The sequence below is a fragment of the Alosa sapidissima genome, chromosome 22 (genome assembly GCF_018492685.1).
Source record: "Alosa sapidissima isolate fAloSap1 chromosome 22, fAloSap1.pri, whole genome shotgun sequence".
In the NCBI taxonomy this organism is placed as follows: domain Eukaryota; kingdom Metazoa; phylum Chordata; class Actinopteri; order Clupeiformes; family Clupeidae; genus Alosa; species Alosa sapidissima.
In genome coordinates, this window is record NC_055978.1 from 29,623,065 (window position 1) to 29,638,545 (window position 15,481).

General features: G+C 39.9%; 1 long non-coding RNA gene across 1 annotated transcript in view; it reads right to left on the minus strand.

Moving 5' to 3' along the window:
* LOC121697457 overlaps positions 1-916 on the minus strand; it is a 43,711-nt gene extending 42,795 nt beyond the window's left edge. The window contains exon 1 of the long non-coding RNA XR_006026456.1: positions 824-916. This is a non-coding gene — a long non-coding RNA (uncharacterized LOC121697457). The remainder of the gene's footprint in view (positions 1-823) is intronic.
* Positions 917-15,481: the final 14,565 nt, after the last annotated feature.

Consider the following 15,481-nt stretch of genomic DNA (forward strand, 5'->3'; position numbering starts at 1 on the left):
GCAAGTCAGAAAGGGGAAGATTCTATTGGGGAAAGGTTCCAATAGAGGCTGACATAGAAGCAAAGAGGGGGAGTGAGGGTGTGTTTGTGTGTGTGTTTTAATGTACAGAAGCACATATACAGTCCATCTGATCAATAAGTATGTGCCTGGACTCAATTTTATACACTGACACTTAACAATATTTTTTAGAGAGAAGAATTGTCAATCGGTCACATTTGACCGTGCACACACAGGATAAGTGTTCAGTTTGATGAGCCCATTAGGAGAGCTTTGCCCTGTGAATTGTTGGACTTTTTTTCTCCTCTTGATGAAGAAGAGGTTTCTCTACTGCTTCAGTGAAGTCATCCAACAACATGCCCTTTGGATCCTGTCCCGTCTATTCTTCTGCAGCCTATCACACCTGCTGTTCTGCCAGCAGTCATGCATGTGTTTAATACTTCACTCAGTTCTGGAATAGTTCCTTCTTCTTTTAAACAGAGGGTTATGTTTTTGCTAAAAAAAGTACACTTCATATAATTGATGAACTACAGACCTGTCTCCCTTCTTCCTTTCTTGTTGGCTTTGGAGGAAGTGTTCATCAAGCAAGTCTATGACTTCCTGTATCAGAACAACCTGCTAGACCGTATGCAGTCTGGTTTCAAGAGTGGTCATTCTACTGAAATTGCGCTGTCTGTGACTGAAGCATTGAGAGTAGCTAATGTAACCTATGTTGTGTTTAACCTGCGTGGTTCAGCCCTGCACACGCCCGGACTCAAACCCGTAAACAGCAGCACCTCAAATCAGGAGTCTGCTCAGTCATCAGTATTAATTCTACTAGACTTACCTGCAGCCTTAGATACTGTTGTTGGATTCTCTGGTTGTTGCGTTGTGTTTTAGTTCTAATGTCTGTATTGAAGATGGTCAATAAAGCTTGACGGCGGGATCAGGATCGGCGATTAGATGATGATTTATTGTAGATGGTACAACAATGAATAACAGAACACAGGCTAAGTCTCAAACAGTAAAACTGTGCAGAGTCTAACAGTTGTGGTTGTTATTAGAAGCGGCTGCTGAGCCTTCCGACAGAAGATGCTCCTTGGTCGCTTCCTCGATCCGTCTCCGTGTCAAAATCTAAGACAAAGCCTGTTATACTAAAACATACAAACGTCAATCATGCCAACATGGCAGGTGACAACCAGTGTACAAAACCCGGCCCTGGCCAGATGGAGATACTAGCCCGAATAGGCAGACATGCTGTCTCCCTCGGTCCATGTTATCACCGATGTTCCTCGGATGTTCCTAAACATCGGCCTGTATGACCTTCCTGCTGGTACACAGGCCTAAGGCATAGTTATGTACAATAATATGGACTTCTCCCTGTTGTATACTACACACAGATGTAACATATGAACACATCAGAATACAGTAAGAATACCCCAGAATTCTACAGTCCCCCCTCTTGATCAATCAAAAACACAGATTTTTATAGATCATACAAAACAAATAAACAGGAGTCTGATGTGGTCTAAAGAACAGATAACAAACCAAGCATTACCTCTCAGGCACTTTAAGGAAAAGAAAAGAAGTGCAGGCACCTTGAAAGAAAACTTAAAAACTGATTATGTTGCTGATGATTATCTCATTCTCATCAAATGAGAGTCAAATAAGAATACCCCAGAATTCTACACTGTAAACCATGACATTCTCCTTTCTACACTGTCTGAAATGGGAATTTCTGGGAAAGATCTTGACTGGTTTGAATCCTACCTTAAAGGGCGTTCTTTCAGTGTGTCTTGTATCAAAGTATCATGACCTCACCACAGGTGTGCCTTAAGGATCAGAATTAGGGCACTACTTACACCACTTCCTTGGGTGAGACCATCACATATGCGGACAACTTTACTTGTCTTTAACACCTGAAGACTGTTTCCCATCAGATTTCTGCATGCCTGATATTTCAGTCTGGATGACAGACCGACACCTTCAACTTCATCTCTCAAAAACTGAGCTTTTGATGTTTCCAGCTAAAACAGCTATTCCCCAACAGATTAACATCCATCTTGACTCCTCTTCACTGACCCCAACTAGTTTGGCACGTAACTTTGGCGTCATAATTGATGACCGACTTAATTTCTTTGAGCATGTAGCCTGAATTGCAAAATCATGTTGGTTTGTCCTTTACAACAATAGGAAGATCAGACCTTATCTGATACAAGATTCCACACAACTTCTTGTGCAGGCTATGGTTATCTCCAAACTGGACTATTGTATTTCACTGTTAGCTGGCCTGACTGATTGTGCAGTAAGATCGTTACACATGATTCAGAATGCTCCAGCACGCCTGGTCTTCAATCAGCCAAAGAGGACACATGTAACTCCTCTCCTAGTTACTCTACATTGGCTCCCTATAATAGACCTTGGCCTATAGGACACTTACTGGATCTGCTATATGGCTATCTCAATTATTAAGGATGATCAAGCGTGACAGGGCAGGGACTGAGCCTGTAATTCAGTGTGCAGCTGAGGTCAGCTCATGTAGACTCCGCCATTTTGGTCAGCGATGCAAAATTCCGCTGTGTGGAATGAACCATAGATATTAGAAAGCTGGTGATTGAAAGGTGGTATCGTAAACGCGGCCGCCATATTGCTGGGGGCAACACGTTTGCTGCCTATGGCAACAGTTGCCGGCAATCAGAGACACCTGTCTGATTTCCAGTCAGAGTCGCATGCTTCTCCACAGACCTCTGAAGTTCGCCTACAAAAAAGCTGCCATATTTGAGATCCGGTAGGACTATCTGTCGATTTTTCCTATGGGAAAATAACATGAGGATTTTGAATTATCGCACCTGTACGGAAGCGTATTGCTGCCACACTAAAATAAATAAAAAGGCTCAGTATTATGTAATTACGTAAAAAGTTTCTTGTTATAACAATATCTTTTTCACGTTTTAACAAGATATGTATCACGTTATTACATGAAATTATCACGTTATTTCATGATAATGATATTTTCATGTTATAACGTGAACATATCATGTTATTTCAAGATATGATTTTTTCACGTTTTTACAAGATATTTATCACGTTTTTACATGAAATTATCAGGTTATTTCAAAATAACGAAACTAAACGAAACGAGGCCACGAGAGATCATGGCTGGCATAAATGATAACTAGTCGTGTCTATGAACTTGCACCCTGACTGCTATTACACAGTGCTGCTTGATGAGTGTTTGTTTTTGTGCATGTGTGTATGTGTGTGTAGGCTACATGTGTGTGGTCAATTCTCAGCTGACTGAGGAGCAGCGAAGAGGGATGTGTGTGTATCGGCAGATAGCCGCTGAAAAGGAGGTCCATAGAGAGGTTCTGTGCAGGATAGCCTGCTCACACAGCCTGATAGTTCTGCTTTATCTTCTTATTAACACAATAAATAAAACTTTTGCTAACTTGATGCAAGAGGGAGAAAGGGCTTTGATAAATATGTGAATCTTCACGCAATGTGGGTGAATGTATAGAGCGCTCTGGCTCGGTAGCCTACATGTCAGGTCATCTCTGTCATTTCTAAGGCTGCGGGGAAGGGACGTGGGGAGTGAGAAGTGAAGCGCTGCAGTCGCACAGTGCAGGCTGCTGGAGAGCACAGCAAAGAAAATATTCAAACAGCAATAGCATGCGCTTTTTGAGATCACAGTAATCAGCACGGCCCCACCGGGAATCCTCCCAACTCTCCACCATAGCGCCACTCCGCTAGGCTAGCCTACTGCACAGGTGCAGAATATTCTGGACAATGCTTGGGTGTTCGCATAGCCTATAGGCCTATAACAATATCATCCACCTTGTTCAATGACGAGAATGTCTTAAAACGCTTAAAATAGAATTTGTTTGAGTCGTGTAAACGAGCATATCCTATTCTTGCCTCTTGTTTCGTTTAGTTTCATTATCTTGAATAATGTGATAATGTCATGTAATAACTAGGGCTGTCAAAATAACTGATTAATTTCGATTAATTAATTTGAGAAAAAATAACTGATTAAAAAAATTAGCGCAGATTAATCGATTCCGTATGACCTTTGACCCCGAGCCGTTCTAGTCAGTAAAAATTAGACTGTCAAATGAAGGAGAGAGAAGAAAACGTGCTGCCTGGATCATTGATTGGAACATTTACTTTTAAAAAAATGGCCTGATGGTGATAAAAATAAAGTGTTGAAAATAAAGTCCTCTGTAATGTCTGCAGCAAGGAATTTGCATATAACCGGAGTTCATCAACTCTATAGTCACACATCAATGCAAATAAATAAGTGTTGACATTGAGGGTGTTCATTTATTTTCATTGTGTCCCCTAGGTTATATCTGTGGCCTGAAATGCCTTGTATGTGAAAAAACTTCTTCCCGAAGCACTTTTGAATTTATTTCCTCAGCATATTACTGTAGGTCATATCATAGATTATTATGGCCATTATTTGAACAGTGAAAATAGTAATAAAAGAGTTTTTGAACTTTAATGTCACTAATGCTGATTATTCAATGATTTATTTGAATTTAAATATTTAGAATACTTTCACAGCAAAAATTATATATGCGATTAATTTAGATTAATTAATCACAGAGTATGTAATTAATTTGATTTTTTTTTTTTTATCGATTGACAGCCCTAGTAATAACATGATCTATATCTTGTAAAAACGTAAAAATATCATATCTTGAAATAACATGATATTTTCATGTAATAACGTGATACATATCTTGTTAAAATGTGAAAAAGATATTGTTATAACAAGAAACTTTTCACGTAATTACATAATACTGAGCCAATACATAATATTTTAGTGTGGCAGCAATACGTTTCCGTACACCTGTTATACTCTCGCGAGGACGAAAAAGTCTTAAAAGCAGACGTTTTCCTGAACAGACTTTTGTCCTCTGCCTTCGAGTGGGTACTCTCCGGTATGTTAAGATGGCAAACTTAGATTTTGATTATTTTAGAATAGCAGAAGTCACAATACCCAAACTGAGAATAACAGGGCTGGGCTCTCCTGAATTTAACTGCATGCATAAGCACCACTTCTCTTTTTGAACAGTGCGTTGACATTTACAGTGGTCTTCCCGTGAGAGTGAAGGTGACCTTCACAGTCTCCTCTCAGTCCGGTATTGCACCCTTGGCGTGTAATTAAATAGGAGAAAATGCTTTTATCGGACGTAGTAATGCGGTGCCAGTGTAAACTGATACAGTGATTTTAATAGAGACTTCAGATGGGCGAATCAAATGTGTAAATTACCCGATGCCTAATACCATAGCCTAATCACAAGCTAAACTAACATTATTAAAGGAACGGTATGCAAGAAATGTATTTCAATTAATCATAAAATGGCCTTGATAGGTCACTAGACATTAAGAAATCATGTTCATTTCAAATACTTTTACTGTTACTATTACTGACAACAGTAGTCAGGCCAGGATATTGTCATTTAAAAAGTGAAGTTGCAGCCCTCAACTGATGTTGATGTTGTTTTTTTGTCATGTCTATTTGTGTTTTGGCCTGATGCGCCACCCTCCACCTATCTACTAATCACAAAGTCATTAGTGTTTCGGCATCCGGGTTGGCAACCTCTAGTCAGGGGGGAGGGGGAGGGGATACACTGCTCTAGAGTCATTTGAAAATGATTGCAGTACCAGTTTTGGCCACAATCTATGGTTCCTTTAACCAGAACTAAAATGCAATTCCTTAAGTTACCTTTTGATTTTCTCCCCAGCGTTTTTTAGATAATCACTTTTTGTGCTCCGTGTTTATTTGTCACAACAAGAGTGCGAACAAAAGGCCATATGCATCATATTTTGTTGGTTATTGGTTTTGTTGGATGTTGATGAATTTCTTGAATTTCCCCTTGGGGATCAATAAAGTATGTATGTATGTATGTATGTATGTATGTATGTATGTATGTATGTATCTATCTATCTATCTATTTATCTAATGTCATTTGTTTCTCCTTTAAATAATATCCAAGAATCTTTCACTTCTCTAATTTGTGCCTGCAAGAAGAGTCATCTAGGTGGCAATCAGACAAGGATCTAGTCAGTAATAGTTTTTTTCATTCGCTAACAAGCGTTTGTCTAACCAGTTGTCACATTTTCAAAACTCTAAACACAATTAGCACAGCATCGGTCTTTTGTGGCCATACCATTCACATATTACATGTTGTTTTCACACAATATGCAGTCAGTGAACACATTTCCACAATGCTTACATTTTCTTAACAAGCTATACCTCCCAACAAAATTATGGATTGTTTTTGCAGTATTTATGAATGTTAACACACAACATCCCAGAATAGCAAAAACAATATTCCAAACCTTAGATACAGTATAAAAACCTCTGCTTCTGCTCTGCTTCCTGGATAATATCAGATGTGATGTTGATGAAAACATGTGGCCTAAGATTAGATACAGTAATTCTGTGCTTTTTTTAGTCCCCCCCCCCACCTTTTATCTGGGCTTTTTGCTGTTGTTTTTTTGTTCAGAATGCTCTTGAGTGTTTCCTGGATATTTTGTTCACTGTAAGCAATACTGTAAAACTTTCTTCTGTTCTATCATACTGTAAACAATATTCCTACTGTACCTCCTGTAGTAAACAGTAAAGGGAAAAAAATGATTTGCTTTTTACTGGAATGCTTTTAAATGTACATGTGGACATACAGTTCCCAACCAAGAAATTTAGAGTAAAAATGGTGGATTGCATGTTTTGCATGCAAATACCTACCAAAATACCAACTAAACTTCTCAGATCATGTTGCCTCAGTCGCCCGGTCATGCCGTTTCGCACTGTACAACATACAGAAAATCAGGACTAACTTGACTTAAGATGCTACGCAACTTCTGGTTCAGGCAATAGTCACCTCACGACTCGACTACTGCAACGCCTCCTGACAGGTCTCCCAGCCTGCGCAGTGAAACCACTTCAGATGATCCAGAACGCGGCGGCACGCCTGGTCTACAACCAACCCAAAAGGGCACATGTCACCCCGCTGCTCATCCAGCTACACTGGCTACCTATGGCGGCCCACATCAAATTTAAGGCTCTAACGCTTGCCTACAAAGTAGTCTCTGGTTCTGCTCCCACCTACTTGAATGCCCTCATACAGACATACGCTACCTCCAGACCGCTGCGCTCCTCAGATGAACGACGTCTAGCTCTACCACCAGTAAGCTCAGGCCAATCCAAACTTTTCTCATCTGTTGTTCCTCGTTGGTGGAATACACTGCCAGTTCCTACAAGGGCAGGGACATCCCTCTCCATTTTCAAAAAAACTCCTGAAGACCCAGCTCTTTAGAGAACATCTCCTCTCATAGCAACACTTACAACAAGTCTTGCTGATCCTAGCACTCACCAGCCGTCTTAAACTGACACGTAACTGTTAAAAACAGCACTCACTGATGCACTTATTTTTACTGTACTCTAATGTTTTTAATTGTCCTGTTGAGAATTGCTCTAAAACTTAAACTGTTTACCATGTTGTTAGTCGCTTTGGCTAAAAAAGCGTCAGCCAAATGTAATGTAATGTAATATACCTGTAAAACAGAAACATAAAGTCTAGTATAAGCATATATACTCTTTTGATCCCGTGAGGGAAATTTGGTCTCAGCATTTATCCCAATCCGTGAATTAGTGAAACACACTCAGCACACAGTAAACACACAGTGAGGTGAAGCAGACAATAATGCCGTAACGTAATGCACACATAATTGTGAATCACACAATAATGCCGGCGCAGTGAGCTGCCTTACTTCAGCCGTGCCTACTGGTCGGGGTTTGAACCGGCAACCCTCCGGTAACAAGTCCGAAGCGCTAACCAGTAGGCCACGGCTGCCCACAACAAATGCAGTTTGTAATGCCAACAAAAGCCAGTATTTTAAAACCTATGCAGTTTTTGTAATGCCAACAAAAGCCAGTATTTTAAAACCTGGTGTACTTTGATTGACTGCATGTACTGTACCTTGTGAAGTGAAAACAAGTGTTATTCTTTGACAGAATAATTTCATTTTGAGTCAGATTTCCAGTGTTTTGGTAAAGTTAGTGTGTGCAGAGAAATATGTGTTCTGTTTTGAAATGAACCGTTAGTAGCCTATATATTTAACAAAATGTGTTTTTGAGAAGAAAATTATCAATTTGGCCAATTGTGTTTTGTAGGTGTGAGTCTGTTAAGAGTTTAGAAAAAGTATCTGAAGTATGGATAAGCGCTTGTTAGCGATTGAAAAAACTGTAATATAAGCGACAAAGCACTAGGCTACTGTCTGCCAACCCACGAGAAGTGGGTTCCTGCCGTGTTGCCGATGAGAGCGAGCCCCACCCAGCCGCTGAGGCTGCGTATGGTTGCTCCTGCAACGCACCTCTTATTATCTGTGGAGATTGGCGTGCAACAGGTGCTCCTCCTCCTACATTTTGAATAGGGACAAGTTGGACTTTTTGGACGAACCCCTTTTGCGCTATACGACGACTTTATCATCAATCGATTGCCTTAATTGTTTTAAGTTGACTAACTTAAAAGTCCACATTTTCCAGAACTTAAAAGGTTGGATGAATTGCCACTTAGCTTTTGATAACAGTTAAATTAAAGTGCTCATTTAGCTCAACTCAAATATTTACAGTTAATATGACTTACAATGTTCAGTTTAGGCAACTCAATTATTTTCAGTTAATATGACTTACAAGTTTACAGTTTTCAAATCAACTGGAATACGTTCACAGAACTCAAAAAAATAAGGCAATCGCCTTAATTGTTTTAAGTTGACTAACTTAAAAGTCCACATTTTCCAGAACTTAAAAGGTTGGACGTGGGCGTAGATTTAGGGTGGGACGCTAAGGACTAGTCCTAATCAATATTTTAAGATGACAAAATTGTCCCCACCAATATTTTAGCGAACTTATTTATGCCAGCAAAACCAGTGCTCGAATTACGTGGGAGCCAGAGGGAGCTGAGCTCCCATAGAGAGGACTGGCTCCCATGAAAGCAACAAAGTCAAAAATCTGAGGGGGTCTCTCATATCTGAAGGTGTGGCATTGTAACTTAATCTTAAACAACTGCATCATTGCTTTGATGCGAGTGTTTTGTCTATTTACATAGGCGTTCATTAGGCTAGCCTATGGTTCGATACGTGCTGAAGTCCAGTTTGCTGTTGAACTTGCTCTTCACCTCTTCTGTGTTGATTGACAAAGCCATAAATTATGGCCCATAATGCAGCCTACTTCAATGATTGTGTGAACTGATATGTAGGGTAGCTATCCCCTGCATTCAGAGCTCCGGAAAGTTCCACTTCCTAGATATTTTGAACAGACCTCTCAAGTCTCGACACACGCATTTCAATGACTTCACACGCTCACACATGGCATTTCTCACTCCGAGAAATTATTAACTTGCCCGCACAGAAATTTCTAAGGGCTATATTTTACAAACGTGTCACACAACGTTGCTGTCTGTGCGCTCATTCAGCTCAGAGAGCTGCTGTTCAGTTACTAACCTATCGGCCAATCAGAAAATTGGATTTCTCAACCAATCAGGAAATAGTTTTGTTGCCGGACGAACTCTTGAGTTTCAGTTTCGTGAGCAGTCTCGGCCTTCGGTGAATGCATAGCGGAGGTGGTAAACGAGGTGGAGTTGGAAGAGAACAGGATAATCAGCTAATAACTTAATTCATTTCAATCTATAGTTACTATAGTTTTCCTACTCGTTGTTTAAGAACAATATAATGTAAGTGTTATATAATTATATCCTGGCCATGGATGCATTAATCATTGCATCTGTATTCAAAAATGTCGGGTAAAAAGCAATTAAGCATCCTCTCATTCACCCTGAGAGAAAAGCCCCCCTAAAAGGTCCAGGTTAGTGGATGCTCAGAGGTGGTGAAAAGGTCCATTATGGAATTGTTAGTGCCATGTGTCAAATCTTTTCTTTTGCAAATCTGAGCAATTATAAATTATACTTTTGCCCCATTTTGACTTAGGAGGGCATTGCTCCTACATAAGCCAATAATCAAATGCCTGCTTTCTTTTGGAAAGCTGAGGCACTGTTGGAAAACAATTAGAATAACTGTGTGATGTACTGACACAAAGTTACAAAGGCTAGATTATTATTTTCTTTTTGTACCGGATAACAAGCACCTTTGAACTGACCACATTTCAGCCCTCTAGGTCTTGACTTGATATGACTTGAGTCCTACCTAGCATTAGGTCTTGTCATGCTGTGTGCAAAAGTAGATCAATAGTACTCTGAAGTTTCATGCTTGCATTTGGATTGTAGGCTACTTCAGGATCTGATATGACTACACTAAATGTGGAATAATTACAAAAAATAAAAATCTATACAATTTCTATTTCAATTCAATTGGTGTGTATAAGATAGGCTATATTTCTGCTAATACTAATATTGGATCAACTGGTAACCGACCTGGGGCTGGTGTATGCTAGCTGGTGATGCTAGTTGCGTGTGTAAATCCTCACACCCCTAACCTTAAGAACGGCTCTAACCGCTGAGTTGGAAGCTTGGGCTTTTAGCTCAGTGGTTAGAGCGCTCGACTCCCATGATGGTGTGTGTTGAGGTGGCGGGTTCAAGCATAGACATAATATACATAGACGCCGCATCGACCGCTGCTCCTTACTAGCGCTGACGAGATTTGGAGCCGCCATCTTGGACCGGTCATCCACTCCACTCAGTGTAATCTGTTTGGCCGGTGAGATGAGCTGTCAGCGCACTTAATTAATCATATCTCACTGAATACCGAACAGATTCTCACGCGGTTTTTTTTGCTGCAAAGGTCATACATGTAGCTATGATACAGGACACATGATTTAGCGTATTTTAATATTCATAGTGGGTTTAACAGTAATAGAATATTCTGATATATGATATAAAGTGACCTGACGTCCGATATTAAAACTGGTAACATAATCCATGTTTGACAGCATAGACAAAACTAGTTTGATACAAGTTTAATGAGTTAAATATAGTTCACAGTTGACAGAAAAGTTCCATCAACAGCATTATTCAGTCCACAGAAAGGTTCCATAAACATTTAAGTGAGATCAGTGCCATTCAGACATCTGAGGGGTATTCCAAGTAGGCCTATGTGGTTTAGTGACAAACTTGGGTAAATTGACTCAGAATAAGTTGTAAACCTCCCAGTAGAAAAGCTGTATGATACAGGAAACATGGTTGTGTGTATTTTAATATTCATAGTGGGCTTAACAGTAATAGAATATTCTGATATATGATATATTACAAAGTGAAAGTAAAAACTGGCAACATAACTAATCCACTAATCCTGGGAACATAACTAATATTCTATTCACAAAAACTGGTTTGATACAAGTTTTAATGAGTTAAATTTACAGAAAAAAATCCATTAACATTTTCAGTTCAGTGCCATCAAAAATAAAGTGATGAACAGACATTGGTGTGGCATAAAGGAAATGGAGTAACTGGGTTCAATATCAACAGCATTTGTTAGACAAGTTCCATAAATATTGTAAAGTGCAAGTTTGTAGGTTTGTTTCTGATCCTTAAAAAACAGACATTGGTTTGGCATAGTAAGTGTAACAGTTCATCAATTCAAGACAAAAAGGTGACTTGTCACTTGTACAGTGTCAATGGGTTCATCAACAGCATCTGTTATTTACAGTTCACAGAAAGGTTCCAGCCCCAATGAAGAGATTAAATAAAAAGGAATTAAGAAACATTTTAGAAACTGCTAAGATCAACCCGTTCATTGCAATCAGTAAAGAATCAGGGAGTGTCTTCACAGGCTCAGTGAGACAGAGTTACCGTCATGCAGTTGGTTCTATGATTTCGACAACTGGTGCATGTCATTTTGTATGTTACCACCTTGCTAAAATTGCTTGGGTACACTTTGGCTGAGAACAAAAGTGCTTCAGACAGCAGGTGGGCAAATAAGATGGCATAGTAAACTGGGTAAACTCCATAAAAGAGGACTGAGTCAACCAGACGATGGGAAAATGGGACACAGAGTGGCGAATGCAGGTGATGAAGGTGGAGCTCATAAATCAAACATTCAGTCACAGTGTAGCAGATGCCCTGCAGTACTGCAATGAAGAGCTGCACCTTCCTCAGTTCCAGGGGTGTGAGGAGACCGTTCAGTTCATTCACAGTCTTCTTGAACAAGGCAGTTGTTCTGGAGAGATACAAAATAATAAATAAATGAATGAAAAGGAATTTGAGAGGCATCTTATTCTTGTTAGGGTAAATGACATGTGAATAAAACAGTGTTGGGCAAGCTACTTCGAAATTTTAGTGAGCTAAACTATCAGTTACTCTGCCATGAATAAAACACTACACAAAACTACCACCCAGTCAAATGTATTAGTAGCCTAACACAAACACAGCAGTAGGCTAGTTCACTACATAGGAAGCTACTTTAAATTGTTCTAATTTCACATGACAAGAACAGTGTAGCTTGTCTGGCTAAGCTACTTGATAAATAAAGAAGTTGAGCTATTGAAAAGTTACTTTATTCAGGAAATAGTGAGGCTACCACCAACACACTTAGGCTACAAGTAGCAGCTAGCGATTGCCCAATAGGCTAGTCTGTGCCACTTGTGTAAAATTCGCCGGCCATGATTTATTTCTACAATAGCCTTCTTGTGTCAGTTGTAATCTAAGTCAGTGTTATGGAATATGACTTATCAAGTCTCAGTTCATAGCCGGGTGAACACCGAGTAAACATAGCCTAGCTAGATGGCTACGATTTTCATACAGTAATATCAAAGATTGCTCCTTCTCAGCTCTCTGGTAATATTCTATTCACAAAATACAACCAATAGTACGGTTATGTTAAATATTACTTGTGAAAAGTAAATCCCCCGAGTATGGTCCGCCGATTTGAGAAGGAACATGCTGCACAGTGCTGTCATCTTCTGTCTTCTGCTGCAACGCAACGAGGAGTATGACCGGTCCAAGATGACGGCCGCATTTCTTGTTTCCAGCAGCCAATGCGGCGTCTATGTATATTAGTTAATGCATGGATTCCAGTTTCTTCCAGTAGCAGCAACTGGAATCCATGCATTTCCACAGAATTATTTTTGGAATCTGATCCCTTATCATACCTGTTCATTCTTACTAGTCGCTCGACTTATCGTGACTAAATTCAAGATGGCTGCAAACGCTAAACTTCGTGAAGATACTGTCTGTATAAATCGTCTTGTAAGTAAACTACCAGTGCTTTTTCAAAGTTCTCAATTTCTCGTTTTAAATGTCAGGGCCCTCAGAAGTCTACCAATGAAGTGTGGAGATACATTAAGCCTCGTAAATGGTGTAAAACAGTGATTTATTTGCATGGCTAGCCCGATGCCGAAGCACCACCATTGAAAAAGCTGTTGGTAGCATCGGCTAACTAGCGCCAGATTTTGGAGTGCAGGGGACAAGCCGAGATGGGCTATGAGACATACGTTCACACTCGGTATCATGTTTCAACACACTTTAGGTCAATATTACACCGGAATTCTCCTTTAAAATGTAGGGTCTGGGCACTCACCGTTCGCAGTGCTCAGTCCGAGGGGCGGGATAATCGGTTGTCTTTCAAATTCCCTCTGCACGCAATAGGACAGCGCTGAGTCCCATGCGTTTTCCCACCAGCGGAGCTAGTTGGCTAGTTCAAACTTTTGCCATCATAAAACAAGCTTAACTCGTGTCACACTGTTGGCCAACAGCAACATCCATCTTCTTTGTTTTCAAGTAGCAGGAAATTTAAGCCAAACTGTTGCAACTCTGCCATCAATCATTATGTTAAGCCCGCCTAACGACTCTGTACACCAGGGGTGTCCAAACTACGGCCCGCGGGCCAACTGCGGCCCGCCACACACTTTAATCCGGCCCGCCGAGCATTTATTAGTTTATCATAGAGCCGGCCCGCCACGCACTTTAATCCGGCCTGCCGTGCATTTAATTAATTAGGTTATCATAGGCCGCTCGCCATTTTTTTCCAGCATACAACGTTGTGATTAACTTTAGGCTACTGCAAACTTTACGCTCTTCTTAGAGAGCGTTTACCATGTCAATGTCAACAGTTTGTTACATCAAGATACATAGTATCTCCATTGCAGCAGATCTAACTACGTTATGCTACTCCATTTAATTGGGAACGCATTTGAGCGTGCACAAGAGGTAGAGACTGCGACAGGTTCCAGCTGGCTTGTTATTGTTGATAATTGATATCTCCTTTTTATAAGAAACTTTTAAAAGGAAATCGCGATGGCAACAGTAGTTCCCACTACTGACCATTTATAAACTGTGAGCCATAGGCACAGCACTAGCCATAGGCTATAGGAGCTGGCAAAAGAGTCTTAAAGTGACAGTGCACCATTAATAAATGAATTAAACAACATCAAATGAACAGTATTTATTAAGAAATTAATTTTCTACAACAAAATTACTTTGCCATTTAAATTATACACGGTGTGTATATATATATATATATATTATATATATATACACATACACACATATACACACACACACACACACACACATTATTTTTTTGTTGTGTGGCCCGCCGGCCAATCAAAACCCACTGCGGCCCTTGAGTCAAAAAGTTTGGACACCCCTGCTGTACACGATTTGATTGTCCTGATAGAAGTTTAATTTTTCGAGCTCACAAGCCAACGGAGAGTTGCTAGACTAGCCCTGGAAGCAAATGTAATTTGCTTCCGCTAGGGTGCGTCTAGATTTCTAGGCTAACACCCGTTAGCAATCTCTGAATATTCAATGGATACCCGACTCGATATTCCGATGGATACTCTCAGTGCAAATCCCAAAATTGATTGTCTATTAATTTTCCACGGTTCAACACACGAGACGACTGAACACCCAGATGTTGTTATACGTGTACATTAATACCTACTAGAACATAATTTGGCTGAAATGGCTTTATTAATTTCTTCCAGTTAGTGCATTTGCCCTGTGTATAAGTTAAAGACTACATTATTGTGTTTGACACTGAGGATAGCCTAGCTGAGACGGTGGTCTGGTTCAAATGAGTTACGTTGTGAAATTGAGAATGGCACTCAGACTAAATCATGTGTCTATTTCTTTGTATTGTGAATTTGAAAGGAAATATGGACTATTACAATAAATAATATGTTGAAATTAATTAAAAGGAATTCATTTCTATAAAAACAAAAACTCTGTTGTGTGCGTGTGTCAAGGTAAAGCCCTAGGCCTACCGTACGCATATACTGTACTGCGCAAAAGAGTCACTTGCCCCTATGCTATTTAATTGTATCGCCTTATTAGGCTATGCGCAGGGTGTGCCAACTTTTTATGAGATAGAGAGACCCCCTTAAAGACAAAAAGATAATTCGAGCCCTGATTTATAGTTTATATGAATTCCAAAATATGAAAAAGAAACCTATGACAACCATCACTTTCTATGTGTGTGTTTGTGGAGGGTCAATCAAATTATATGATTGCCACTGGTATTGAAACAATAATGTTGGTATCGTGAC